Here is a 25945-nt window from a genome sequence, read left to right as displayed (position 1 = left end):
TGTGGAGCTAGAGAGTGGAGGAGATTTCTAAGGTGAAGTGGGGTATTAAATGTGTAATAATCATACTGTCGAGGTAGGGTGAGAGAGGCATAGAAATGTTCTAGCTAGTATCACTGAAGCACTTGACATTTGTTTTCCTTTAGCAAGTGAGAATGAACAAAAGGAAGAAACTGTTGTCCAAGGGTAAAAAGGAACGAATTCCAAATCGGAAAAACTCCCTCCTCTGCCTCAACAAGCAAATTAGATCACTAATAAAAACCTCCAAAGCCAATTATGAGTTGAAACAAGCCTCCCAAGCAACGGGAAACCACAAGTCCTCCTTCGGTTACGTTAAGAACCTCCATGGCAAAGGCCAAGTTTGTTCCGAACTAGTGCTTAATGGTGCCACTTACACTGATCCTGCTGACCTAGCCAGCCTGCTGGCTGATAGGTTCAGTGCAAACATCACCCCCTTATTGCCCCCCCAAAGGCCCAGTTCACATCCCCAATACTTGTCCTACAACTCGCATCTCTGTAGATCGTGTTAAAGGCCCTATCCAAGGCAAAGAACACAGCTTCCATGGGACCGGATAGTATCCCTTGCTGTATTTTTCACCATCTCCAGCAAGAACTAGCTTCTCCATTGGGCACTCTATACAACCACAGCCTTAACTACAGGCTTCATTCCAGTAGAGTGGAGAACTGCTGTCATCATCCCTTTGCATAAAGATGGTGCCACTACTGACCCGGGAACTATCGCCCTATCAGCTTAAGTCTGATCTGTAAAGTCACTGAGCATATTATTATGGATCTCATAAACAAGGACATAGTCCATCTCCAAGCACTCAACCCCACCCAGTTCAGATTCATCGGGGGCAGATCTTGCCTATTGAACCTAGTTGACTTCTTTGAGACTGTCACCAAGGCCCTGGATGAGGGAATATCAGTACATACAGCTTACCTTGAACTGGCCAAGGCCTTTGACACAATCCCCCGCTCAGGCATCATTGAAAAGGTAGCACAGCTTGATGTTAATTCCTGTCTCGTCAGATGGGTGGCCAACTGGCTCACAGATAGGATCCACAAGGTCAAAATAGGCACTGCCACCTCTGACAGCAGACCTGTTACTCATGGTGTTCCCCAGGGATCTGTCCTGGGACCCCTACTGTTTGACATATGCTTCTCAGAGGTCCAGGCAAAGACAAAAGGGCCTGTGGATGGCCAAGTTTGTGGATGACTGTAAGTTGGGTGCTGTCATTGACTCCCCAGTTGGTGGGGAGCAGTACTGTAAGAGGGTCTCACAGCTACAAATAACTGGTGTCAAAATCATGACCTTAAGTTAAATGCAAAAAAATGTATTATCGTACCATTCAGCAGAAACACTGAGCCTACTGATTACCACATCGACTGCAACCCCCTAAGCACTCAACCTGTGGTGAGAGACCTAGGTACTCAGGTTGTCAACAATCTCACATTTAACCATCATGTAGCGGCAGTGGTCAGAAAAGCCTTTTACTTGGTTCATTTCATAAATAAAGGGATTGCATCCAGAGAAAAAGGTTATTACCTCTGTGTTACTCCTCCCTTATTAGACGTATAATTGAGTATAATGCCCCATTTGATATGTACCTCTCCAATCACCTGCACCAACTGGAAAAGCCACAGAAATACCACACAGAGAATACCAGCAAGCTGGAGCAAGTTTGGAGAAGGTCCTTTCCTGGGAAGCAAGGTTAAAGGAAGGCCTGGAAAGGAGAACCAAGTTAATTCTGAAGTGGAATCTAGAGTTTCTGATGCATAATTTGTTGAGCTTGGAAGACAGTATCCTTCATTAAGAAGATTATAGGTGAGAGTATTAATGCAAAGTTGAGGACCTGTCACTCACTAGTAGCTGTTTTCCTTTACTAAGTGCATAGCAGTGTTGGTTAGAGTTACTGGAGTGCTGACTTCTGGGGCCCTTTTCTAAAAAAAAAAAAAAAAAAAAAAAAACAGTTTGTGCCATACTGGTGCCCGCAATTTGTGAATTGTAGCATTGTTTGTTTTTCTCTTTTGATTTGTCCCAGAAGAACTGTCTTCAATTGGGGAAGCAGAATTCCGGCATTAACATTCCTGACAGATATTGGCTTATTAATGCCATCTTCACTGTGGGTAGTAAGATTAAATGCTGTTGTGTTGACTACTGAGTAGTGCTAAACAGTCACTCAGAGACGCTTAAATGTCTTAAAAACTTAACTAAGTCTCGAAAGCAGTGATTTATTTTAGCTTCACGAGTGGAATTTTAACACATTGCAGTACCTTAATGTCCCTACCAAGTTCAGCAAATTTAGTAGCATGGTTATGTTTCACATTCGCCATCACAAAGCACACCAGGGTTGTAGGTGAGCTGTTTGCACCATAGTGCTTTCTTCATGGTGCATTCAGCAAACCTCTCAATTCTTCAGATATGGATGCTGTCACTCATCCCTCTCTAACATAGAAGGCAAGCAAGCGGGGTATTTCATTTAGAAGCTTTAATACATTGAAACACATCAGAATGGATAGCAGCATCATAAAATATAAACAAACTGGTTAATAGACAGGCCTTACATACATGCATGCTTACATATCAACAGTTTACTACAAAATGGCAGTCGTGCTCGCGCGTGCTCAGTATTTATACACTTGTGCAAGCCCTTGGATAGCTTCTTAGAGACATACACACATTGATATACATTCTGTCTGTTAAATTGCCCTTGATAACATTAGTTAGACATGCATTATTATAGACATTGGAAACAAAACACAATGTTCATGTTTAAGTTGCCATGTATCTGTTACATGGTCTGGAGATACGACCAGACCTCGTAACATAACAATCTGGACTGAATTTAGCAACAGGGACAGTCTTCAGTGAGCAACTCGTATCAGGAACTTATGGATTTGTCACAGGAGCGAGAATATTCTCTGGAACTTCCTCTGGAATTAGAACATCGGACATTTCACTCTGAGATAGTCTTTCTCCCAGGCTGTGTTCTGTGGTATAGGCTTGGACACTGGTATCAAATGTTTCCAATTCTGTCTAAACTCTGCTCCTTTGTGATTCCACAATGTACAATCTCTGCTCTGGGCAGATACTTTTCATGACACCAATCCGATCATAACCTCTGGACGTTTGCATCGGTTTGCTGGTTTTATCGTAGTGGGACTTCTGGGTTAAATGCCTCTTCAACAGATTGGTTTTCACTGACTTGTTCTTAACACACAGAACCAACAACTGACAACTGATTGGTAATGTGGTTCTGGTTTGTCTTGACAGAAGTCTCTTGGCAGGTGAACTAAGATGTTTATCACGAAGAATATTTCTGAGATTCAAGAGATTCAGGAAAACATCACTATTGTCTCGTTTTGACTTGTCTAGTAACTGATCTTTGCATTCCCCCTAACTATTGGGTGTAGTCCGTGTAGTAGTGGGTCCAGTCCCGAGTAATACCAGAGCGGTGGGACCGAGGTCAGGGCGCATTAGACCGACGCCAGTACGCCAGGGTACTACACGCATGACCGACTTTTGCATTTTGAACTGCACGTTCTGCCAAACCATTTGACTGCGGTTATTCTGGGCTACTCGTGACATGAATAAAATCCCATTCTTCGGCAAATCTTTTGAACTGTTGGCTTGTAAACTGTGTGCCATTGTCTAAAATAACTGTGCAGACTACCATGGACTGCAAAATGGCACCATCTTTGTAATGACAGTACTGATGCTAGGTTAGGAAGTAGATCAATCTCGAGCCAAGTGGAGTAAGAGTCTACTAACACCAAGTAATGTTGACCATACCACTCGATAATGTTGATGGCTGTCAACCAAGGTAGTTCCGGAATCTGGTTTAGCTGAAGTGGTTCCATGTCTTTCTATTCAGTGTTGCAGTATTCTTTACATATGGGTTGTATTCCAACCATCAACCCGATGTCCAGCCTGTATACAAAAGCTTAGAGACACTGCCTGTATGTGGGACATTGCACAAAGGCTCAGGCATCATTAGCCATAAAAGGGATTCCTTTACCTACAGTCTTCAGAATTTGTTCATCGCCATGTGGAATGGCTGATTCATACGTTCAGTCTGCTGTTGGATACCATTGGTGTTGCCTTCCAGCTTCAGATAAGTACCTCATAGGGGATTTAACTTATTGCTACTGCCTTTTGTTTTTATTGTCATCCAGAATGGGCAGGTGTAGGTGTGGAAGGTAGATTCCACATAAGGATAGCCATGAGCTTTGCTTGTTTTGCTTAGGGCCTAATCACAACCACCAGGCCTGCTTTATTTGTCAGGGATGGGATGGAAGGTTCCGAGAGGGCTTCTGAGCCATCTGTTAAGAGGAAGGTTAGCAATGCTAGTCCCAAATCCTCTAACTGCTCCTACTCCAACTGACGTACCCCTTGAGGTTGAACCTGGTGGTGCAACAGGAGGTAGGTTCCACTCCCTTGGCGGGTAACCGGTATGGAAGCCGTCAGGAGTGCGGGATCCTAGCACGTCTGAGGCTGTGCAGATGTCTGGTTCGGACTTAGGGGAACTGTGGCTAATAATTGCAGAACACACTGGGACCATTCCAGCTTTTTTGTTTACGGAGGCATCGGAGGTTAAGCCTACATCCCCTATTTCTGTGCAATGGGAGAAACATGTTAAAAAGAAGAGAAAAAAAAATAGACATGTTTCCGCTCCTCCTACGTTACATCACATTGGGAGGTTATTTCACAGGATGTCATTAAGGCTCTGATGGCTCTGAGCCCTACGGCTCCGGCTTCTCCTGTAGCAGGCCCGGTCTTCTCTTCCCCAGTGCTACCATTGGGGGTCCCAGGGGCCTTCTTCAGGGAAGCCTGGTTAATTCCATATTCATGACACTGATTCTGAGGAGTCTTCCTCAGATGAAGACTCCTTAGCATATTCCACCCAGATCTCTTCTCCACTGGAATATGCTTCCCCAGAAGAAGAGTCCAGTGGGAGTGAATCTCTCATAGAAGAGTTTTCCTTTGGAGAAACTGTTAATAAAATGAGGGAATACTTTAAGTGGGATTCTTCTCAAATCTCAGAAGAGCAAAAGAGATATTATGAATTACTCTATTTGGATGCCCCTGCTCCTTCAGCAGTTCCACCAGTCCTGCCAGCTGCCTTAAATGCCTTTAAGGCAGCATTTAAGACCCCCAGTTTTACAGCCCCCTGCTCCAAAAAGACCTGTTCGCTTTTATAAGGTCCCTGAAGACTGCAAGTTTCTTTTTAAATGCCCCTCAGCTGACACAGCTGTGGTTTCCGTTACTTTTGATATATCTTCATGGTTGTCTACCTCTACCAAACTGTTTCCTTCTGACAAGGAAAGTAAAATTTTGGAAAGATTGGATAAGAAGGTTTATACCTCTTCCACCTTGGCTATCAGGGCTTTAAATTATCAGACACATGTCTAGGTATGCTTTCGCCTTACTCACTCAGGCTTACCCAGGCTCTTTCCCCATTGCCTGACTCAAAGGCTAAATCTTTGGCCCTGTCACTTCTATAAGCCTCCTCCCAGGTAGCTAGACACTCAATCAAGTGTAGTTGCGATGCACTTGAGGTCTGTTCCAGAGCAGCAACTTCTGCATCTGTTCTCAAAAGGAATTTCTGATGACGTCTCCAGGCATTTCCTGATATAAAGGCAAAATTGCTTGTCACTCGTCTTGATAATTTCTCCATTTTTGGCCAAGTAGCTGCAGAATTGTTTAAATCACTTTAGGAAAAAAGCAAGGAGCTTCAGGATTTGAAACACATGCTTGTTTTGCCAGTTCCAGAATTTCAGAAGAACTTCCCAGCCAAGACCCCCTTTGTCAGGAAACCTGCTCGCTTCTCCAGATGTCCTTCAAGGATGCATCTGCAGTCCTAACAAATGGGTTGTCCTGCCTCAGGCAGCCCTTCGGTCGGCCGGATTCCAAAGTCTGGGTCTGGCCTCGACTGTTGTCGCACTTCAGCCGATGTCATAGCTGCAGTTCAGCGGGTATAAAGGCATCAGCCGACGCCATTTTCCTCGGTCTTTCTTGCCGCGTGGCGCCCGAAGCAGAAGCTGTTCGCAAGTGCCGGTCGGTCAGAACCAGAGATTGCTACTACCGAAGACTTCTAAAAAGCTAAGTACCCCGTTGGGAACTCTTTCTTGCCTCAGCCGATGTCAGAAAAAGTGAATAACTGTTTAACTTGTGGGAAACAAATACCTCATAAAGATTTCCACTCTTATTGCCTACCTTGTTTAGGCCCAGACCACGACGTAGCAGCCTGTCTAGCCTGTGCTTCTTTCAACTGACGGACACTTAGACATCGGTCCGAATTTGCTGAGGAGTTTTTCGGCTCTGCTTTTGCTTACAACATGCCGTCGGAAACTCCGACTTCACAATTAGCTAAAAAGCGCAAGGAAAAGGACCGACACTCGCGGTCTGCGGTTTCGGCTGAAACCGCGGTTAAGTCAACCGCGAGTGTCTCGGTTTTGGCTAAAACCGAGCCCTCTGTTCTTCGGCCGAAAGCTTGCCTCCCACCGAGGCCGCATCCAGCATGGCTGAATCTGCTACTGAAATTCCACCTGCTCCTACAGGTTCACAGGATTTATCTGATACTATCCCTTTAGATATATCCACTCCTTCACGTGGAGCTGCTAGGCCCCCTGCATCCATGTCGATTAAGGCTTTTGCCAGGGCTAAAGCAGCAAAATCTACCAAGACTGTGCCTACTAAGACCCCCTCTCACAGGCCTAGCTCTAGTACTCAAATGCTTAGTCTAGCAGAGGATCTCATTTCTTTGATCAGGGGATCCCAACCTCTCCCTGACAGGGCCTCTCACCCACCTCCAGAGAAGAGGCCTAGAGCAGAGCCCCCTGAGCCAGTTTCTTCAGCTTTCTCTTCTGATGATTCAGAAAATACAGACCCTCCACAAGGCCCTTATTCTCCTTATGAGGACTCTGATGCAGAAGACTCAATTCCTTCTGCCTCTCCGCCTGAGGAATTTTCTTTTGGGGAAACCTTGCATGCTATGAGGGAACAATTTCAATGGCAGGGCCAGGATTTTTCAGACTCTAGGAAAAGGCTTAGGACCTTTTTGCATTTGCCACAGCATAGGCCTTTAGCCATTCCTCCAGTACTTACTGTTGTGGATGATGCATTTAATGATGCTTGTACTGCCCCTGATTCACTTCCTCCGGCCCCTGCTAAGCCCGACAGGTACTACAGGGTTCCGGACACACATTATCATTTGTATAAGGCTCCTTTTGCAGATCCTGAAACTATTTCGCAGGGACCCAAGGCTGTAGCAGCTACCTCTGCCAAAAACCCCCTCCCCTCTGAAAGGGAATCTAGGGCCTTAGAGAGATGGGGTAAAAAAGTTTATACTTCTGCTACTCTTTTGGCTAGGGCCTTAAACTGTCAATTCCACATGATTCAGTATCAGGAATTTGTTAGACCAGTTAACTAAAAAACTGTCCTCGCCTGAACCATTAGACAAAAATCTCTTCAGGAAATGGTACATAACATACAGCAGGTCAGTAATCATTCCTTAAAATGTGGCTATGATGCACTGGAGGCTTCCTTTAGATCAACAATGACTGGTACAGTGATCAGAAGGCATGCATGGTTAAAAGAGCAGTCCTTACCAGACCATGTAAAATCAAAGCTCCTAGATGCTCCCATGGATAAGCACAATTTGTTTGGCTCACCTGCACAGCAGGTGCTGAAGAAGGTGGAAGAGAAAGCAAAATCTGTCCAGACAGTCAAGGATTTCTTACAGGTCCAGCCTCCAAGGTTTAGTAGGAACTGGCCTTCCAAGAATTGGTCCTTTCCAGACACCACCAGAGCACAGAGAGGCAGGAATAGGCGCCCAAGAGGCAGGGGTCAATCCAGAGGTGCCTACAGGGACGCCAGTGGCAGCCTAACAACCAGCGAGTACTGCCACAGATCCAGCCACTACCACTTCCACAGGACAATCACAGTGACTTGGCTCTGAGACCGCCTACCAGGGAACAACTAGATGCACCCTTAGGCGGAAAGCTAGCCTTATTTTCAGTAAACTGGCATTACATCACAGGAGACAAATGGATTTTACAGACAATAGACAAAGGTTACAGGTTTCACTTCCATACTCTACCAAGGAAGAGAGGAATGCCAAACCTACCTCCAAATCAAAGGACAAAAGCTCTAGAACAAATAGACAACTTAATAAGGATGAGAGCTATAGAAAAGGTACCGTCTATGGAACAAGGGCAAGGATTTTACTCCAGACTTTTCCTGGTGCCAAGAAAAGAAAACCAATGGAGACCTATTCTAGACCTGTCCGCTCTGAACACATATCTCATTGTTCCAAAATTCAAGATGCTGCCCCTACAGCAGCTTCTTCCCATGCTGGGCAAGGAGTCTTGGCTGGTAACTCTAGATCACAAGGAGGCATACCTGCACGTCCACATACGACCAAATTGCAGAAGATACCTCAGATTTCTTGCAGGATCAGAGCATTATCAATTCTCAGCATTGCCCTTTGGCTTATCTACTGCGCCCAGAGTATTCACGAAATGCCTGGCATCAGTAATTGCTCATTGCAGGCTTCAGGGAATTCAAATTTACCCTTACCTGGATGACTGCCTGTTGCAAGCGGACAACAAAAACAAATTAGCAACAGATTTGAAAAAGGTCATTCATCTGCTACAAGCCCTGGGATATACAGTCAATATAAAAAAGTCAAGGCTGATACCATCCCAGAGGATAACTTTCTTGGGTGCAGAACTGGACACATCAAATCAAATGGCATCCCTCACAGCAGAAAAGCAGAAGCACCTTCCTCTCTATTTCAGGGCATTAATAACGCAGAACCAGCTAACAGCAAGAAAAGTCCTGCAAGCCCTGGGTTACATGGCATCCTGCATAATATTGATTCCACATGCCAGACTACATATGAGGAAGTTGCAATGGTACCTAAGGAATTTATGGTCTCAGCACAAGCACAGCCTAGAAACCCAAATTCCAATAATTCCATGCCTGAAGCAAGAATTCCAATGGTGGGCTCAGGTCTGTCAATTGAACAAAGGACTGCCCTTCCACAGCCCTCACCCAAGCCAGACTATCACCACGGACGCCTCAGGCCTCGGTTGGGGGGCACACATGCTGGACAAGTGCATACAAGGCTTATGGACTCAAGACCAGCTGAACCTACACATAAATCAAAAGGAGATGCTGGCAGTAAAACTGGCAATTCAGACCGTTTCTTCAACAGGGTCAATTGCTGATAAGGACGGACAACACCACAGTTATGTGGTACATCAACAAACAGGGAGACACACATTCATACCCTCTATGCCGGATGGCAATGGACCTCTGGAATGTGGCCCTGAGCTTCAACATTCAGCTCCAGGCAATATTTGTACCAGGAAAAGAAAATATACTAGCAGACATCCTAAGCAGAACTACCACGGATGCCCACGAATGGATGCTGCATCCAGACATCTTCAAATCCATTACAAGGAAATGGGGACTACCAGAAATAGACTTATTCGCATCCCCACACAACCACCAATTGAAAAAATTCTGCACAAGGACATACCACCCTCTGGCTTGGAAGGTGGACTCCCTATCTTTCAGTTGGGAAAACCTGACAGCATATGCATTCCCACCTCTTCCTTTGATGCACAAGGTGCTATTGAAGATCAAAGAAGACTGCCCAAGGATCATCCTGATAGCTCCAGACTGGCCGAGGCAGCATTGGTACCCATTACTGAGGAGTATGTCTCTGGAACAAATATGGCCTCTGCCCCTAGATGTCCTTCAAGGATGCATCTGCAGTCCTAACAAATGGGTTGTCCTGGCCTCAGGCAGCCCTTCGGTCGGCCGGATTCCAAAGTCTGGGTCTGGCCTCGGCTGATGTCACACTTCACCCGACGTCATAGCTGCAGTTCTGCGGGTATAAAGGCATCAGCCGACGCCATTTTCCTCAGTCTTTCTTGCCGCGTGGCGCCCGAAGCAGAAGCGGTTCGCAAGTGCCGGTCGGTCAGAACCAGAGATTGCTACTACCGAAGACTTCGAAAAAGCTAAGTACCCCGTTGGGGACTCTTTCTTGCCTCAGCCGATGTCAGAAAAAGTGAATAACTGTTTAACTTGTGGGAAACAAATACCTCAAAGATTTCCACTCTTACTGCCTACCTTGTTTAGGCCCAGACCACGACGTAGCAACTTGTCTAGCCTGTGCTTCCTTCAACCGACGGACACTTAGACGTCGGTCGGAGTTTGCTGAGGAGTTTTTTGGCTCCGCTTTTGCTTATATCATGCCGTCGGAGACTCCGACTTCACATTTAGCTAAAAAGCGTAAGGAAAAGGACCGACACTCGCGGTCCGTGGTTTCGGCCGAAACCACGGTTAAGCCAACCGCGAGTGTCTCGGTTTCAGCTGAAACAGAGTCTGCGGTTCTTCCTTCGGCCGAAAGCATGCCTCCTACTACCGAGGCCTCTTCCGGCTGAATCCGCTACTGAAATTCTACCTGCTCTTACAGTCTCTCAGGATTTATCAGATACTATCCCCCTAGATGTATCTACTCCTGCACGTGGAGCTGCTAGGCCCCCTGCATCCATGTCAATTAAGGCTTTTGCCAGGGCTAAAGCAGCTAAATCTTCAAAGGCCGTGCCTACTAAAGCCCCCTCTCACAGGCCTAGCTCTAGTACTCAAATGCTTAGTCTAGCAGAGGATCTCATTTCCTTGATCAGGGGATCCCAGCCTCACCCTGACAGGGCCTCTCCCCCCCTCCGGAGAAGAGGCCTAGAGCAGAGCCCCCTGAGCCAGTTTCTACTGATTACTCCTCAGATGAATCAGAAAATACAAACCCTCCAGAGGGCCCTTATTCTCCTTATGAGGACTCTGATGCAGAAGACTCCATTCCTTCTGCCTCTCCTCCTGAGGAATTTTCTTTTGGGGAAACCTTGCATGCTATGAGGGAACAATTTCAATGGCAGGGCCAGGATTTTTCAGACTCTAGGAAAAGGCATAGGACCTTTTTGCATTTGCCACAGCATAGGCCTTTAGCCATTCCTCCAGTACTTTCTGTTGTGGATGATGCATTTAATGATACTTGTACTGCTCCTGATTCAATTCCTCCGGCCCCTGCTAAGCCCGACAGATACTACAGGGTTCCGGACACACATTATCACTTGTATAAGGCTCCTTTTGCAGATCCTGAAACTATTTCACAGGGCCCCAAGGCTGTAGCAGCTACCTCTGCCAAAAACCCCCTCCCCTCTGAAAGGGAATCTAGGGCTTTAGAGAGATGGGGTAAAAAAGTTTATACTTCTGCTACTCTTTCGGCTAGGGCCTTAAACTGTCAATTCCACATGATACAGTATCAGGAATTTATGTTAGATCAGTTAACTAAAAAACTGTCCTCGCCTGAACCTTTAGACCGAAAGTCTCTTCAGGAAATGGTACATAACATTCAGCAGGTCAGTAATCATTCCTTAAAATGCGGCTATGATGCACTGGAGGCTTCCTTTAGATCAGCTATGACTGGTACAGTGATCAGAAGGCTTGCATGGTTAAAAGAGCAGTCCTTACCAGACCATGTAAAATCAAAGCTCCTAGATGCTCCCATGGATAAGCACAATTTGTTTGGCTCCCCTGCACAGCAAGTGCTGAAGAAGGTGGAAGAGAAAGCAAAATCCGTCCAGACAGTCAAGGATTTCTTACAGGTCCAGCCACCAAGGTTTAGTAGGAACTGGCCTTCCAAGAATTGGTCCTTTCCAGACACCACCAGAGCACAGAGAAGCAGGAATAGGCGCCCAAGAGGCAGAGGTCAATCCAGAGGTGCCTACAGGGGACGTCAGTGGCAGCCTAACAACCAGCGAAGTGCTGCCACAGATCCAGCCACTACCACTTCCACAGGACAATCACAGTGACTTGGCTCTGAAACCGCCTACCAGGGAACAACTAAAAGCACCCTTAGGCGGAAAGCTAGCCTTATTTTCAGTAAACTGGCATTACATTACAGGAGACAAATGGATTTTACAGACAATAGACAAAGGTTACAGGTTTCATTTCCATACTCTACCAAGGAAGAGAGGAATGCCAAACCTACCTCCAAATCAAAAGACAAACGCTCTACAACAAATAGACCACTTAATAAGGATGAGAGCTATAGAAAAGGTACCGTCTATGGAACAAGGGCAAGGATTTTACTCCAGACTTTTCCTGGTGCCAAGAAAGGAAAACCAATGGAGACCTATTCTCGACCTGTCCGCTCTGAACACATATCTCATTGCTCCAAAATTCAAGATGCTGACCCTACAGCAGCTTCTTCCCATTCTGGGCAAGGAGTCTTGGCTGGTGACTCTGGATCTCAAGGAGGCATACCTGCACGTCCCAATACGACCAAATTGCAGAAGATACCTCAGATTTCTTGCAGGATCAGAGCATTATCAATTCTCAGCATTGCCTTTTGGCTTATCTACTGCGCCCAGAGTATTCACGAAATGCCTGGCATCAGTAATTGCTCATTGCAGGCTTCAGGGAATTCAAATTTATCCATACCTGGACGACTGCCTGTTACAAGCGGACAGCAAAGACAAATTAACAAAAGATTTGAAAAAGGTTATTCACCTGCTGCAAGCCCTGGGATACACAGTCAACACAAAAAAGTCAAGGCTGATACCATCCCAAAGGCTAACCTTCCTGGGTGCAGAACTGGACACATTAAACCAGATGGCATTCCTCACAGCAGAAAAACAGACTTTATAAAGCTAAGTACCCCGTTGGGGACTCTTTCTTGCCTCAGCCGATGTCGGAGAAAGTTAATAACTGTTTATCTTGTGGGAAACAAATACCTCATAAAGATTTCCACTCCTATTGCATACATTGTTTAGGCCCAGACCACGACGTAGCAGCTTGTCTAGCCTGTGCTTCTTTTAACCGACGGACGCTTAGACGTTGCTCGGACTTTGCTGAACAGATTTTTGGCTCAGATTTTGCCTACATTATGCTGTCGGATCCTCCCGACTATGCAAATAACCAAAAAACGCAAAGAAAAGGACCGACACTCGCGGTCCGCGGTTTCGGCCGAAACCACGGTTAAGCAAACCACGAGTGTCTCGGTTTCGGCCGAAACCGAGCAAGCGGTTCTTTCTTCAGCCGATAACTTGCCTTCTACCGAGGCCTCTTCTAACCTGGTAGAAACGGCTTCTGAAATCCAACCTTCTGTTGCGATTTCACAGGATTTATCTGACACCATTCCCCTAGATATTTCTACCCCTGCACGTGGAGCTGCTAGGCCTCCTCCAGCTATGTCTATTAAGGCCTTTGCCAGGGCTAAAGCAGCCAAAGCATCAAAACCTGTGCCTGCCAAGCCCCCCTCTCACAGGCCCAGCACCAGCTCCCATATGCCTTCTTTGGCAGAGGATCTCATCTCTTTAATTCGTGGAGCACAGCCTCATCCAGACAGGGTCTCTCTCCCTCCTCCAGAAAAGAGGCCTAGAGCAGAGTCCCCTGAGCCAGTATCCACAGATGATTCCTCTGATGACTCAGAACATACAGACCCTCCTGAGGCTTCTTATTCTCCTTACGAAGACTCTGATGCTGAGGAGTCCATCCCTTCAGCCTCTCCTCCTGAGGAATTTTCCTTTGGGGAAACCTTGCATGCTATGAGGGAACAATTTCAGTGGCAGGGCCAAGATTTCTCAGACTCTAGAAGAAGGCTTAGGACCTTTCTACATTTGCCACAGCATAGGCCTTTAGCTATACCTCCAGTTCTATCTGTTGTTGATGATGCATTTAATGATGCTTGCACTGCTCCTGATACTTTACCTCCGGCTCCTGCTAAGCCCGATAGGTACTACAGGGTCCCGGACACTCATCACCACTTATATAAGGCTCCTTTTGCAGATCCAGAGACTATCTCCCAGGGCCCTAAAGCTGTAGCAGCTACTTCTTCTAAAACCCCTCCCTCTGAAAGGGAATCCAGGTCCTTAGAGATGGGGTAAAAGTTTACACCTCTGCTACTTTGTCAGCTAGAGCTTTGAACTGCCAATTTCATATGATTCAGTATCAAGAGTTTATGCTTGACCAGTTAACTAAAAAAACTGTCCTCTGAAGAATCTTTAGATAAAAAGTATGTTCAAGAAATGTTACATAACATACAGCAGGTTAGTAACTATTCTTTAAAATGTGGCTATGATGCACTGGAGGCTTCCTTTAGATCAGCCATGACTGGCACAGTTATCAGGAGGCATGCATGGTTGAAAGAACAGGCATTACCAGACCATGTCAAATCTAAGCTTTTGGATGCACCTATGGACAAGGTCAATTTATTTGGTGCCCCCGCACAGCAGGTACTAAAAAATATGGAAGATAAAGCAAAATCTGTGCAAACAGTGATAGATTTCTTACAAGTTCAACCACCAAGGTTTAGCAGGAACTGGCCCTCCAAGAATTGGTCCTTTCTGGACTCCTCTAAGACCCAAAGAGGCAGGAATAGGCGCTCTAGAGGCAGAAACCAATCCAGGGGTGCTTACAGGGGTCGCCAGTGGCAGGGTAACAACCAACGAGGCACGGATACAGCCACCACCACTACAACAACTCAATCACAGTGACTTGGCGGTGGCACCGCCTACCAGGGAACAACTAGAAGCACCCTTAGGCGGAAAGCTAACATTATTTTCAAGAAACTGGCACTGCATTACAAGAGAAAAATGGATTTTGCAAACTATAGACAAAGGTTACAGGTTCCATTTCCATACACTACCAGGAAAGAGAGGAATGCCAAACCTACCACCTTCTCAAAGGGCAGAAGCTCTAAAACAAATATCTCAATTATTAAGAATGAGAGCTGTGGAAAAGGTACCATCTATGGAGCAAGGAAAGGGATTTTACTCCAGGCTCTTCCTGGTACCAAGAAAAGAAAACAAATGGAGGCCTATTCTAGATCTGTCCGCTTTAAACACATTCCTCATTGTTCCAAAATTCAAAATGCTGACCCTACAGCAGCTTCTTCCCATGCTAGGCAAGGAGTCTTGGCTGGTAACTCTAGATCTCAAGGAGGCATACCTGCACGTCCCCATAAGACCAATTTACAGAAGATACCTCAGATTTCTTGCAGGATCAGAGCATTATCAATTCTCAGCATTGCCCTTTGGCTTATCTACTGCGCCCAGAGTGTTCACGAAATGCCTGGCATCAGTAATCGCTCATTGCAGACTTCAGGGAATTCAAATCTATCCCTACCTGGACGACTGCCTGATACAAGCGGACAACAAAACAAACTAACAGAAGACTTACAAAGAGTCATCTACCTGCTGCAAGCCCTGGGATATACAGTCAATACAAAAAGTCAAGGCTGATTCCATCCCAAAGAATAACCTTTCTGGGTGCAGAACTGGACACATCAAAACAAATGGCATTTCTAACTGCAGAAAAGAAAGAGCAACTTCCTCTCTACTTCTTGACATTAACAAAGCAGAGCCATCTAACTGCAAGAAAAGTGCTACAAGCTCTAGGCTTCATGGCATCCTGCATAATACTGGTCCCTCATGCCAGGCTGCATATGAGAAAGCTACAGTGGTACCTAAAGAATTTGTGGTCTCAGCACAAGCACAGCCTAGAAACCAAAATTCCATTGATCCCATGCCTGAAGCAAGAGTTCTTATGGTGGGCTCAGGCCTGTCAATCAAACACAGGATTGCCCTTCTGCAAAAGTCAACCAAGACAAACCATCACGACAGATGCCTCAGACCTCGGTTGGGGGGCACACATGATGGGCAAGTGCATTCAAGGCCTATGGACTCAAGACCAGCTGCATCTGCACATAAATGTCAAAGAAATGATGGCAGTAAAATTGGCAATCCAGGCATTCAGACCTTTTCTCCAAGAAGGCCAGTTGATGATAAGGACAGACAACACCACAGTTATGTGGTACATCAACAAACAGGGAGGCACACACTCATACCCTCTATGCCGGCCGGCACTGGACCTATGGGATGTGGCTCTGAGCTACAACATTCAGTTACAGGCAATTTATGTACCAGGGAAGGAAAACATTCTAGCAGACATATTAAGCAGAACTACAACAGATGCCCACGAATGGATGCTGCATCCGGACATCTTCAAAGCCATCACAAGAGAATGGGGATTACCACAAATAGACTTGTTTGCATCCCCATTCAATCACCAGTTGAAGAAATTCTGCACAAGGACTTACCACCCACTTGCTTGGAAGGTGGACTCCCTATCCTTCAGTTGGAAAAGCCTGACAGCATACGCATTCCCAGCACTTCCTTTGATGCACAAGGTGCTTCTCAAGATCAAAGAGGAACGTCCGAGGATCATTCTGATAGCCCCAGACTGGCCAAGACAACATTGGTATCCACTGCTGAGGAGCATGTCCCGGGAACAAATATGGACACTGCCTCTGATCCCATTACTGCTGACACAGAACAACTACAACATCCTGCATCCAAACCTAAAAACTCTGCAGCTAACTGCCTGGAACATTACATAGCAGCAATTAACCCAAATTTATCCCAAAGGGTTAGACATAATCCTGGAGGCTCGTAGACCTTCAACAAGAAAGAATTATGCAGTAAAATGGAAAAGATATCTCATCTGGAGTACTGCAAAGGGGCAAGATGTGACACTGGTGAACATAGCCAACATCCTGGAGTACTTGGCGGAGCTCTTCCATACAGGCCTGTCCTATTCCTCCATCAAGATACATGCATCAGCTATTTCAGCACAATACAGCTCGGATCCTCCTGTCTTCTCGCATCCTCTGCTCAGACAGTTTCTGAGAGGAATTAAAAATGTAAAACCTCCCAGGAAACCTCCATTGCCAGCATGGGACTTGAACTTTGTGCTACAAAAACTGACTCTACCTCCTTTCGAACCAGCAGCTACAGCAGAATTGCAATACTTATCCTGGAAGACTGCTTTCCTGCTGGCAATAACTTCAGCAAGAAGGGTCTCTGAACTACAGGCATTAATGGCAGTACAACCCTTCCTGATCTTCCATCAAGATAGAGTGTCCATGAGAACAAATCCTACATTTATGCCTAAGGTGGTATCCAGAGTCTCTTTAAATCAGGCTATCCACCTTCCTACATTCTTCCCCAATCCACAGAACAGGGGAGAAAAGCTCTTACATACCTTGGATGTGCACAGACAGTTACGCTACTACCTGGACAGGACAAAAAACAATAGAAAAACTGACCAGCTTCTAGTAGCATATGCAACAGGAAAGGAAGGAAAACCAATTTCTAAACAGACAATCTCCAAATGGATAGGAAATTGCATTAGATTTTGTTACTCCTACCATGGAAAGAAAACTCCAGAGAACATCAGGCCTCACTCCACAAGGGCTACAGCCACTACCACAGCTTTCTTACGAGGAGTGGCTACCAAGGACATTATAGAGGCTGCTACTTGGACCTCCGTGCATACATTTGCCAAGCATTATAACTTACCTCTATACTCTAGATCCCGTGCTGGTTTTGCCACTGCTGTTTTGCAAGGGATCCTGACTACACCATAATCTATTCTCATTTCCTCCTCCCCTAGCTTAGCTATGGTATTCTACCCATTTGTAAGACTGCAGATGCATCCTTGAAGGACATAGTACAGTTTTGTACCTACCATAAATGTAGATGTCCGAGAGGAATGCATCTGCAGTCAGGATTACCCACCCTCCTTCCCTCTGAGGTACTCCTAGGGTACTTACCAATCTTCAGCTAGCTTGGGGGGGATCTATTATGGTGTATTTGTTTGTATATATGTACATACATGCTTATTTTGTGTGTCTGCTCTCTACTATTTGGAAACTTTGGCATTTATCCAAATTTAGCCATCCAAGAGGGCACCTGGCATCTGGGGCAAGAAACACTGAGGAAAATGGCGTCGGCTGATGCCTTTATACCCGAATGACTGCCGCAATGACGTCGGGTGAAGTGCGACACCAGCCGAAGCCAGACCCTGACTTTGGAATCCGGCCGACCGAAGGGCTGCCTGACGACAGGACAACCCATTTGTAAAGACTGCAGATGCATTCCTCTCGGACATCTACATTTATGGTAGGTACAAAACTGTACTTTCGCATCCCCACACAACCACCAATTGGAAAAATTCTGCACAAGGACATACCACCCACTTGCTTGGAAGGTGGACTCCCTATCCTTCAGTTGGAAAAACCTGACAGCATATGCATTTCCACCTCTTCCTTTGATGCACAAGGTGCTTCTGAAGATCAAAGAAGATCACCCGAGGATCATCTTGATTGCTCCAGAGTGGCCGAGGCAACATTGGTACCCGCTACTGAGGAGTATGTCCCGGGAACACGCATGGCCTCTGCCCCTACTGCCGCTACTGCTAACACAGAACAAATTCAAAATCCTGCATCCAAACTTGAAAACACTGCAGCTAGCTGCTTGGAACATTACATAAGGAAAAATAACCCAGACTTATCTCAAAGGGTTAAAGACATTATCTTGGAGGCTCGCAGACCCTCAACAAGGAAAACTTATTCAGCAAAATGGAAAAGATATCTCTTTTGGAGTGCAACAAAAGGAGTGGAGGCATCATTGCCAAACATAGCTAACATCCTGGAATACTTAGCAGAGCTTTTCCACAATGGTCTGTCTTACTCCTCCATTAAGATTCATGCATCAGCAATTTCAGCAGAATACAACATGGATCCTCCAGTCTTTTCTCAACCTCTACTCAGGCAGTTTCTCAGAGGAATTAAAAATGTAAAACCACCAAGGAAACCACCATTGCCTACTTGGGACTTGAACTTTGTGTTAGAAAAGTTGACACTACCCCCTTTTGAACCAGCAGCAACAGCAGAATTACAGTACTTATCTTGGAAAACTGCATTCCTGCTTGCAATCACTTCAGCTAGAAGGGTTTCTGAATTACAGGCATTAATGGCAGTACAGCCCTTCCTTATCTTCCATCAGGATAGAGTGTCCATGAGAACTAATCCTACCTTTATGCCAAAGGTGGTCTCCAGGGTATCATTAAACCAGGCAATACATCTACCAACATTCTTCCCCAACCCGCAGAACAGGGCGGAAAGATTACTGCATACCTTGGATGTACACAGACAATTGCGCTACTACCTGGACAGAACCAAGAACAATAGAAAAACTGACCAGCTTCTGGTAGCATATGCAACAGGTGTGTGTGTCTTCTTTTCGGCGGATCCGGAGGTCTCCACAGCGAACCCGTGATTGGCATTAGAGTTTTACATACATGCTGGCTTTGCGGGCCTAGCACAACCTTCAGCGAAGGGCAGCCACGTCACGCGTAACACATCACACGACGCTTAACTGATGAGAAACGAACGCGCGATAACTGTGAGGCGACAACGCTACCGCAGCACCACCACCGCAGTAAGGAAGGAAAAGCAATTTCAAAACAGACAATCTCAAAATGGATAGGAAATTGCATTAGATTTTGTTACTCTTTTCATGGAAAGGCAACTCCAGAAAACATCAGACCTCACTCCACAAGGGCTACAGCCACTACTACAGCTTTCTTACGAGGAGTGGCTACCAAAGACATTTTAGAGGCTGCTACTTGGAGCTCCGTGCATACATTTGCCAAGCATTATAATCTGCCTTTATACTCCAGATCCCGAGCGGTTTTGCCACTGCTGATGTCCTTCATGGATGCATCTGCAGTCATAACAAATGGGGTTGTCCTATCGTCAGGCAGCCCTTCGGTCGGCCGGATTCCAAAGTCTGGGTCCGGCTTCGGCTGATGTCCCACTTCACCCGACGTCATCTTTGCTGGTCTTCGGGTATAAAGGCATCAGCCGACGCCATTTTCCTCAGTCTTTCTTGCCGCGTGGCGCCCGAAGCAGAAGCTGTTCGCAAGTGCTGGTCGGTCAGATCCAGAGATTACTACTACCGAATACTACTTCGAAGACTTCTAAAAAGCTAAGTACCCCGTTGGGGACTCTTTCTTGCCTCAGCCGATGTCAGAAAAAGTCAATAACTGTTTAACTTGTGGGAAACAAATACCTCATAAAGATTTCCACTCTTACTGTCTGCCTTGCTTAGGCCCAGACCACGACGTAGCAGCCTGTTCGGCCTGTGCTTCCTTCAACCGACGAACACTTAGGCGTCGGTCGGAGTTTGCTGAACAGTTTTTCGGCTCAGTTTTTGCGTACATTATGCCGTCGGATCCTCCGACTACCCAAATTGTTAAAAAACGCAAAGAAAAAGACCGACACTCGCGGTCCGCGGTTTCGCCGAAACCACGGTTAAGCAAGCGAGTGTCTCGGTTTCGGCCGAAACCGAGAAAACCGGTCAATCTTCAGCCGAATCCATGACTACTACTGAGGCTCCTGCAACCTTAGTTGAATCGGCCTCAGAAATTTTGCCTACAACTGTGGTTCCTAGTGATTTATCAGACACCATCCCTTTGGATGTCTCTACCCCAGCACATGGTGCTGCTAGGCCTCCTGCAGCCATGTCTATTAAGGCCTTTGCCAGGGCTAAAGCAGCCAAATCTGCTAAATCAGTGCCTGTTAAGCCCCTTCACACAGGCCCACTTCAAGTTCACAAATGCTTACTCTGGCAGAAGATTTAATATCCTTAATTAGGGGATCCCAATCTCACCCAGACAGGGCCTCTCAGCCCCAGAAAAGAGACCTAGAGCAGAGCCCCGAGCCAGTCTCCTCTGATGATTCTGCGGATGACTCAGACATTACAGACCAGCCAGAAGCTCCTTTTCTACTTATGAAGATTCCGATGCTGAAGAATCCATTCCAGCTGCCTCTCCACCAGAGGAATTTTCCTTTGGAGAAACCTTACATGCCATGAGAGAACAATTCCAATGGCAGGGACAAGATTTCTCAGATTCAAGAAAAAGGCTTAGGACTTTTCTGCACTTACCACAACATAGGCCCTTAGCTATACCTCCTGTACTGCCTGTTGTGGATGATGCATTTAATGATGTTTGCACTGCTCCTGATTCTTTACCTCCAGCCCCTGCCAAACCAGATAGATTTTACAGGGTGCCAGACACTCATCACCACCTATATAAGGCCCCACTTGCAGATCCCGAACTATATCCCAGGGCCTAAGGCAGTAGCCTCGACCACAGCAAAAACCCTATTCCTTCTGAAAGGGAATCCAGGTCCTTAGAGAGATGGGGGAAAAAAGTTTACACCTCTGCTACTCTCTCAGCTAGAGCTTTAAACTGTCAGTTTCATATGATCCAATACCAAGAGTTTATGCTTGATCAGTTAACTAAGAAACTGTCCTCTGATGAATCCTTAGATAAGAAATATGTATTAGAAATGGTGAATAACATCCAACAGGTTAGTAACCATTCCTTAAAATGTGGCTATGATGCACTGGAGGCTTCATTTAGATCAGCCATGACTGGCACAGTGATAAGAAGGCATGCATGGTTGAAAGAACAGGTCTTACCGGATCATGTTAAAGCAAAGCTGTTAGATGCTCCTATGGATAAGGCCAGTCTATTTGGTACAACTGCCCAGCAAGTAATGAAGAAAATGGAAGAAAAGGCAAAATCTGTACAAACAGTTAAAGATTTCTTACAGGTTCAGCCCCCAAGGTTTAGCAGGAACTGGCCTGCCAAAATTGGTCCTTTCCAGACTCCACAAAATCCCAAAGGGGCAGGAATAGACGCTCTAGAGGCAGAAATCAATCCAGAGGAGGTGCCTACAGAGGACGACAGTGGCAAGGCAATAACCGAGGCACAGACACAACCTCTGCCACTGCAACAGGACAATCACAGTGACTTGGCTCTGACACCGCCTACCAGGGAGCAAATAGCAGCACCTTTAGGCGGAAAGTTAGCCTTATTTTCGAAAAATTGGCACTATATCACAAAAGACAAGTGGATTTTGCAAACCATAGACCAAGGCTACCGGTTCCACTTCCACACCTTACCAGTAAAAAGAGGAATGCCAAACCTACCTCCAAATCAAAAAATAGAAGCTCTACAGCAGATAGCGAAGTTAACAAAGATGAGAGCTGTGGAAAGAGTACCAATAACAGAACAGGGCAAAGGATTCTACTCAAGACTCTTCCTAGTACCAAGAAAAGAGAAAAGTTGGAGACCTATTCTCGACCTGTCTGTCTTAAACACATACATCATTGTCCCAAAATTCAAAATGCTGACCCTACAGCAACTTCTTCCCATGCTGGGCAAGGAGTGTTGGCTGGTAACTCTAGATCTCAAGGAGGCATACCTGCACGTCCCCATTCGACCAAATTGCAGAAGATACCTCAGATTTCTTGCAGGATCAGAGCATTATCAATTCTCAGCATTGCCCTTTGGCTTATCTACTGCGCCCAGAGTATTCACAAAATGCCTGGCATCAGTAATCGCTCACTGCAGACTACAGGGAATCCAAATTTATCCATACCTGGACGACTGCCTGTTACAAGCGGACAACAAAAGCAAGCTGACAACAGATTTACAAAGGGTCGTTTACTTGCTACAAGCCCTGGGATACACAGTCAATTTACAAAAGTCAAGGCTGATACCATCCCAAACAAGAACATTCTTGGCATGAATTGGACACAGTAAAACAGATGGCATTCCTAACTGCAGAAAACAAAAGAACTTCCTCTTTACTTCTTGGCATTAACAAAGCAGAACAAACTAACAGCAAGAAAAGTTCTGCAGGCCTTGGGCTTCATGGCATCATGCATAATCTTGGTCCCACATGCCAGACTGCATATGAGAAAGCTACAGTGGTACCTAAAGAATTTATGGTCTCAGCACAGGCACAGCTTAGAAACAGAAATCCCACTAATCCCATGCCTAAAACAGGAGTTCCTATGGTGGGCTCAAGCATGCCAGTCAAACCCAGGCTTACCCTTCCACAACTTTCGAGCAAGCCAAACCATCACAACGGACGCCTCAGACCTAGGGTGGGGCGCACATGCTGGACAAATGCATACAAGGATTGTGGACTCAAGACCAGCTGCACCTGCACATAAACCAAAAGAAATGCTGGCAGTAAAACTGGCAATCCAAAATTCAGACCATTCCTCAAAGAAGGCCATTTGATGATAAGGACAGACAACACCAGTCATGTGGTACATCAACAAACAGGGAGGCACTCATTCATGACTTTGGACCTTTGGAATCTGGCTCTCAGCTACAACATCCAGTTACAGGCAATATTTGTGCCGCGAAAAGAGAACACCCTAGCAGACATGTTAAGCAGAACCACCTCGGATGCTCACGAATGGATGCTACACCCAGACATCTTCAAGGCCATCACAAAGAAATGGGGAATGCCACAAATAGATCTATTCGCATCCCCACTCAATCACCAGCTCAAAAAATTCTGCACAAGGACATTCCACCCACTTGCATGGAAGGTGGACTCTCTATCCTTCAGCTGGAAAGGCCTGACAGCATATGCATTCCCACCTCTTCCCTTGATGCACAAGGTACTACTGAAAATCAAAGAGGAACGTCCAAGGATAATCCTGATAGCTCCGAATTGGCCAAGACAACATTGGTACCCATTGCTGAGGAGCATGTCTCGGGAGAATGTGGTCAATACCCCTGATACCTTTGATGTTAACTCAGAACAACTACAACATCATACATCCAAATCTAAAAACCTTGCAACTGACTGCCTGGAACATCACATAGCAGCAACTAACCCAGACCTTTCCCAAAGGGTTAAAGACATTCTCCTGGAAGCCCGCAGACCTTCAACAAGAAGGAACTATGCAGGAAAATGGAAAAGGTTTGTCATTTGGAGTACTGAAAGAGGAAAAGATGTGTCTAACATAGATATTGCTAACATTCTGGAGTACTTGGCAGAGCTTCTACATACAGGCCTGTCCTATTCCTCCATCAAGATACATGCATCAGCTATTTCAGCAGAATACAGCTCGATCCACCTGTCTTTTCAACCTCTACTCAGGCAGTTCCTCAGAGGGATCAAGAATGTAAAACCTCCTAGGAAACCACCATTACCAGCATGGGACTTGAACTTTGTGCTAGAAAAGTTGACACTCCCTCCGTTTGAACCAGCAGCAACAGCAGATCTGCAACACCTGTCATGGAAAACTGCTTTCCTGCTGGCAATTACCTCAGCAAGGAGGGTTTCGGAACTACAGGCCTTAATGGCAGTGCAACCCTTCCTAATCTTCCATCAAGATAGGGTGTCCATGAGAACTAATCCTACATTTATGCCTAAGGTGGTATCCAGAGTGTCTTTAAACCAGGCAATCCACCTACCTACCTTCTTTCCCAATCCACAGAACAGGGGGGAAAGACTGCTGCATACCTTGGATGTACATAGGCAGTTACGCTACTACCTGGACAGAACCAAAAGTAACAGAAAAACTGACCAGCTTTTAGTAGCCTATGCAACAGGAAGGGAAGGAAAAGCAATCTCCAAACAGACAATCTCCAAATGGATAGGAAATTGCATAAGATTCTGTTACTCCTACCATGGAAAACCAATTCCACAGAACATAAGACCTCATTCTACAAGGGCTACAGCCACTACCACAGCTTTCTTACGAGGAGTGGCAACCAAGGACATTATTGAGGCGGCTACTTGGACCTCCGTGCATACATTTGCCAAGCATTATAATTTACCTCTATACTCTAGATCCCGAGCAGGGTTTGCCACTGCTGTACTGCAAGGGATCCTAACTACACCATAATTTTCTTCCTCCACCCCTAGTTTGGCTATGGTATTCTACCCATTTGTTATGACTGCAGATGCATCCATGAAGGACATAGTACAGTTTTGTACCTACCATAAATGTAGATGTCCGAACTGGATAGCATCTGCAGTCAGGATTACCCACCCTCCTTCCCTCTGTGGTACTCCTAGGGTATTTAACCTCCTAATAGCTAGCTGGGGAGTTTCTTATGGTGTATTTGTTTGTATATATGTACATACATGCTTATTTTTTGTGTTTGCCTTCTACTTTTTTGGAAACATTGGCATTTATCCAAAATTTAACCTTCCAAGAGGGCAACTGGCATCTGGGGCAAGAAACACTGAGGAAAATGGTGTCGGCTGATGCCTTTATACCCGAAGACCAGCAGAGATGACGTCGGGTGAAGTGCGACATCAGCCGAAGCCGGACCCAGACTTTGGAATTCGGCCGACCGAAGGGCTGCCTGACGGCAGGACAACCCCATTTGTTATGACTGCAGATGCTATCCAGTTCGGACATCTACATTTATGGTAGGTACAAAACTGTACTTTTTCCAAGGGATCTTAACTACACCATAAAACTCTTAGTACCTCCTTAGTGCCTCCTCCCCCAGTTTGGCTATGGTATTCTATCCATTTGTTAGGACTGCAGATGCATCCTTGAAGGACATAGTACAGTTTTGTAGCTACCATAAATGTAGATGTCCGAGAGGTATGCATCTGCAGTCAGGATTACCCACCCTCCTTCCCATCTGTGGTACTCCTAGGGTATTTGCCCATCTTGTAGCTAGCTGGGGGAATCTATTATGGTGTATTTGTTTGTATATATATGTATATACATGTTATATTTCTATTTGCTCTCTATTGTTTGGAAACATTTGCATTTATCCAAATTTAGCCTTCCTAGAGGGCAACTGGCATCTGGGGCAAGAAACACTGAGGAAAATGGTGTCGGCTAATGCCTTTATACCCGCAGAACTGCAGCTATGACGTCGGGTGAAGTGCGACATCAGCCGAGGCCAGACCCAGACTTTGGAATCCGTCCGACCGAAGGGCTGCCTGAGGCCAGGACAACCCATTTGTTAGGACTGCAGATGCATACCTCTCGGACATCTACATTTATGGTAGGTACAAAACTGTACTTTCCCTTACTGCTAACACAGAACAACTTCAAAACCCTGCACCCAAACTTGAAAACATTGCAGCTAGTTGCCTGGAACATTGCATAAGACAAAATAACCCAGATTTATCTCAAAGGGTTAAAGACATTATCTTGGAGGCTCGCAGACCCTCAACAA

General features: G+C 45.8%; 1 protein-coding gene across 1 annotated transcript in view; it reads left to right on the top strand.

The window, feature by feature from the left end:
* FXR2 (FMR1 autosomal homolog 2) overlaps positions 1-25945 on the top strand; it is a 1381282-nt gene that overhangs the window by 1228581 nt on the left and 126756 nt on the right. The window lies entirely within an intron of this gene.

This window comes from Protopterus annectens, chromosome 7.part0, assembly GCF_019279795.1.
Source record: "Protopterus annectens isolate FY-2018-M chromosome 7.part0, PAN1.0, whole genome shotgun sequence".
NCBI classification, from domain to species: domain Eukaryota; kingdom Metazoa; phylum Chordata; order Ceratodontiformes; family Protopteridae; genus Protopterus; species Protopterus annectens.
This window is presented reverse-complemented; position numbering and strand designations above follow the sequence as displayed.